The sequence below is a fragment of the Triticum dicoccoides genome, unplaced genomic scaffold, assembly GCF_002162155.2.
Source record: "Triticum dicoccoides isolate Atlit2015 ecotype Zavitan unplaced genomic scaffold, WEW_v2.0 scaffold150459, whole genome shotgun sequence".
Taxonomy (NCBI): Eukaryota; Viridiplantae; Streptophyta; class Magnoliopsida; order Poales; family Poaceae; genus Triticum; species Triticum dicoccoides.
Genome location: NW_021207204.1, coordinates 18145 through 23354, shown reverse-complemented (window position 1 = coordinate 23354; position 5210 = coordinate 18145).

Below are 5210 nucleotides of genomic sequence, written 5' to 3'. Positions count from 1 at the left end.
GGGGAATTAGAGGGAAGGTTACGTAGGATCACGTAACAGGTTTCGTAGATGTAGTATTATTGTTTTCGATCCTTCTTCATCAAAAGAAAAGGAAAATGCATGCACAGCCCGGACATCTCAGATGATACAAAGACATGAATATCCCAGATGATATAAGCACATTGTTAGACAACTTCAACGTACTTTCATTCCACGTATTTATGCATGAATGTCTCGTACAGTATTAATTCCAACAACACAACACGACACACTTTTATGATTACGCATGTACCTACCTAGTGAACACCGTTGCATGCATGCATGCACGAGACTCAGATATAATATGAACGGGAAGGCAAACTTGCAAAGAGCACATATATGTGTACGGTTGGTCGATCAGCGCGGGCAGGTGTAGGTGGATTCGCAGCGAATGTTGCACTGGTTGAGAAGGAGCACGACGTCGAGGTGGAGGCCGAGGATGCCGTCAAGGACGTCGCAGAGGCACGCGGCAGCTTGCAGGTCGGCCAACCCGTAGAGCAGTGGGCAGCACTCATTCGCAAACAAGCCGAGACTGAGAATTGGCAGGTTCAGCACATTGACGCACACTTGCAGATTCGGGCACGAGCCAGAGCTGGTTGATGGTGGTGGTGGCGACGGGGGGTACGCCGGTTGCGGTGGCGACGGCGGTGGTGGTGGCGGCGGCGGCGGAGACGGGGACGGGCAGTTGTATCCGCAACCGCGAACGGTGTAGACCATCAGTGCCATGGCAAGGAGCAGGAGGGCGAGCTTGGACGATGGCGGCGGCGCCATTGCTAGAGCTTTGATTGAGGAAGCTAGTCGCATGTGTATGTGATTGTACTGCTGTATGTTCGGGTTGTTTGGGTGGTATTTATAGCCGGATTGTACATGATGCAAGAGGTTGTGTACGTGTTGATGATCAGATCAGAATCAGATCGTGTACCCTCATGGATCGATGCTCTGACCCTATGTACGTAGTTTACAACAAGCCACGCGCTGCTTACAGTACATGTGCCCTCATGGCACTAGCTGGAATTGGCTGGTTTTTTTGCGGAGCACGCCACGGGCATGCATTGCTTGCTCTCATTATCTGTGAACGTACACTATAGACATATGCATGTGCAGACATCAACTAATTAGGTAGTAGCAGGCCAAGTCAACTATGTGCTCCTATATATAGCTGGTTATTGGCGCCTCTCCTCATATATATGTGGCACTAAATTGGTAGTTGCGTCCCTCAAGATCGGATGCTAAACAACCCTCATGCACACAAGTTGGCTCATTAGGCTAGTGGTTCTCATAGTAGACCAATTAATATGTGTTATATCACGGCCAATGGCTCCTCTACTCAAGCATGGCACACTATTATGATCTGGTATGATTTCATTTGGATTTACCCTCATGCATACAAGTTGACTAATTAGGTGTGCCGATACAACTCCCAAATCTTTACACTCCCCTCAATCACAACTAATCAGTTAACAAAGCTGTCTGTCTTAGCTGTTGTGCATCGTTCTGCTTCGTCAGCACATCCATCACTTGATCGTTGGTTGACACGGACCAAATTTCCAAGGCCTTACGAGCCACCCTTAATTTCAGCTCATTCACTAATTCGATAGATTTGCAGAGTGCGGAATTTGCTTCTTCACTCATCATTTGTCTAGGTTGAGGAGATTTTTGAGTTAAAAACTGAAAGGAGGGAGTATATGAAATTTCATCTCCTTCACTGGCCCATGACGTATTATTGGTTACTCATTGCCAACTGAAGGTATTTGTCCCAAAAACTACCCCCTTCTTATAAAAGAACCTACCATTTTTGTTCTAAAAATTTCTTAAAAACTATCGCTTTTGCATAGTTACCGGTTTAGACAAATTAAACGTGTTTATGAGAGGAGAGACCCACCCATCACGCTGTCATGACTGGATAGTCAACTCCGTTTATTTGGACCAGCACCTAAGGCATGCATTATGATATGTGGGACCGTTATCATATGTGGGCCCACATGTCAGTCACTATGTGACAAACCCAGTCCAGCAGCTCCTGGAAGTGCTCGTCGGTGGTCGTCGACCTAATCGACTCGCGCATCATTGACGCGATCTCAGGGAGCGGCCGCCGCTGGATCGCGTCTGTGCTCGCATCGGCCACCGCAAATGCCGTGACGTAGCCGACGTAGTTGCGCCTGGTTTCCTCCGGCGCGGTGGTGCGACGTCGTCGCCCGTTCACCCACGAGCCCATGCGGCAACTCTGGTCCGACAAGCCCACGGTGGCGGCGAACACCTTCCATAGGTATGCAGACACCGCCTCAACGTGGCTCGCTTCGTGCTCCCCGTCGCCGGTCGCCTGCACGTGCGGCATGGCGAGGTCCCGCTCCTCGACGTAGTAGGTGCGGCAGACTAAGGAACCCCCGGCCATGAGGGCGTTGACGAGACGCTTGCTCACCAGCGGCATGAACAACTCGCCCACCGAAGGGCCGTACGACGGCGTGGTGCGACGGCGGAACAAGTATCAGTCAAAGTTCGGGGTGGCAACGATCGTCCTGGCCCGCGTGAGCTCAGAGCATGCGTCTACGATCATGCACAGCGTGCACCCATCCGCGAGGCCGTGGTTAGTGCTCCGGGTCCAGGCCACAATGAACCAGCCGCAGGCGAACGGCACCCGCTGCACCGACAGCGCGGCGCCCGTGTCGTACTGGACGGGGATGCCGACCCTCGCCAGCGACGCGTCCATGTCGCCGAAGTCCAGGCTGCCTAGCGCCACGCCGACCTCAACGACGACGAGCTCCGCGCCCTGGTTGTCGCAGTGCACCTCTGGGAGCCATGTCCGCGGGTTGGCCACGATGCGGCCTGCGAGCGGAAAAAAGTGGTCCAGCAGGGGCGACAACTTGCCCCTCGAAGGCGGCGACGACGTTGACGAAGCCACCGCTGGCGGAGGGCCCCATCGAGAGCGGCATTGGGTAATACCAATGTTTAAATAGTGGGCTATGAAAAATAGCGATGGGCCTTCGAATCAGCTATAGCGGAGGTATAGCGGACTATTTATGAAGACGACTATTTAGCAGAACTCTGCTGAAAAGGCTATAACGGAGTATAGCCGACTATTTAAAACTATGGATAATACAGCAGGTCGAGGTTGGAGACGGGAAGCACGGCGCCGGGCCGTGTGACGGAGGCCTTGACGATACTCCTGCAGGTCACTCGAACACGCAAAGAAACTGACCTGCTGTCTCTGAGATACGTTTTCCCTTCCATGCCCTGAAGTACTATATATACAAATGTTGCAGTAGGAGTTAACCTTGAAAATTCCAAAGTCAGCGTGGAATCTTTTGTACTGGCTGGAGCAGCGCTTTGGATGCCAAAATGATAATATACACAAATATATCACCAGATCGAAGATGCATGCATTCTTAGAAGGAAAAAAGATGCATGTTAACATGATTCCACGCCGATATGTATGCATATGTTATTGATTTTCTAATGCTTTTAGTTGACATCAGCTATCAACAAATGAGTATAACTTTTGTCATCTATTCTTTTTCCTTTTGCTTTCTTCTTCTTAATTTGTTGATGGTACCATATAGTACACTTGACAGGGTGTGCTTGAATTGGCGTCTGTATTTTTCTCTGTCTTCATCAGCTTGGGAAGGCGGTAACGCAAAGGTGAGAGGCGAGAGCAGGGTGGGGCGATAACCCCCACGGATGATAAAGTCGCATTTCAAAATTTTCCCTGATATTTGAAACAACGGGATCTGGAGCCTTTGGTCCCACCGCAGCTGTTGACCCTGGTCAGGCATCAGCGGTGAGCATGTTCTCGTGTCATACTTGTACAAAGTTTCGTCGTTCATGTAGCAGAGCATCTTGTCGCCATCGTCAGCCCAGGCGCTCCATGGCCTGAAGATGTAGAAAGGTTCCTTGATGTGGAAGTTATAGCGCAGATCCCATTGTGGAGGCTTGTCATCCTTCGGCAGTGACATGACCCAAAAGTGGGGGCCCACGTAACAGACGTGTTTGACGAAGCACAACTGGCCGTCGAGCTCGAAGGCACCCATTAGCCGCTTGGCATAGTCGAGAGTCTCATGCTCTGGGAGACGGTACGTGCAGTATGTCTCAGTAAGCACATCGACTACCAACACTCGCTTCCAACCTATCGTCACCACATACAGCTTGCCGTCGATCAGCAGTGGCGGCCAAGTCAGGATTTCAGCCGGATGAGATGGTGAGTGGAACGAGTGCTGCCGCCAGCGCCGAGTGTCGCCTAAGGTGTACACGGCCATGTGCACCTTAGAGAACCTGAACAACTTATACTCATTGGTGGGTGGACTGAATCCCAAGGCGAAGAGATGTGTCTTATCCTTGGTTCCTGTGAGCGGCGGTGCCCTGGGAAGCGCCAGCGTCTCGCCGGTGACAGGGTTACATACCACCGCCGGCGCCTCGGGGCCGCTGCCGTGCACGTAGCAGAGGAGGCCGTTGCAGACGTTGGCGACGTCATAGCCGCTGGGGATGTCGAAGGAGAACATGGCCTTGCCCAAAGACATGCTGAAGATGCTGGCACCGTCGCTCCGGCCCGGCTCACACGTCGTCAAGACGAACAAGACTTCTGTGTCCGCCGACAAAGCGGTGGCGTAATTGGCGGCGTGGAGATGGCGAAAGGAGGGCTCGCTGACGACACTGCGCCACAGCCTCGAGACGCAGCAGCACCGGGCCACGTCCTTTGTCGGCAGCTTCACTAGGATCTCTTGGAGCATCTCCCTAGGGATCTCCCTGCTGTGGCTGCTGCTCTGAGCCTCAACGCGACGAAGATGGCGACGACGACGTCCCGTCGTCATGGATAGACGAAGATGGTGACGAAGACGACGCCCCATCGTTACAGATAGATGGGCAACAGCAATCCGGCAACATGGAATCGACCAGCTTGTGATCGCAGGGTGTCTATTTTAGAGCACGAGTTGCCGAGTTGGAGTCGAAGCAGGTATCAAGTCGGACTCCTTGTGGGCACACTAATTACTTCCTGATGGTAGTAGTAGTATTTTTAGGATCCGAACCACCTAAATTCCATGCATATGTATTCACCGATTGACACCGTACGTGCCAGACGAGATGGTGCCACAGATCCTCCTCCGGCCCGCCGTCGGACCGCTGCTGCGTCCAATTTAACCGAGCTCCATGGGGAATTATGTGCGTACGTGCGCCTCGCTCGATATGTGGGTGTGTAGGGC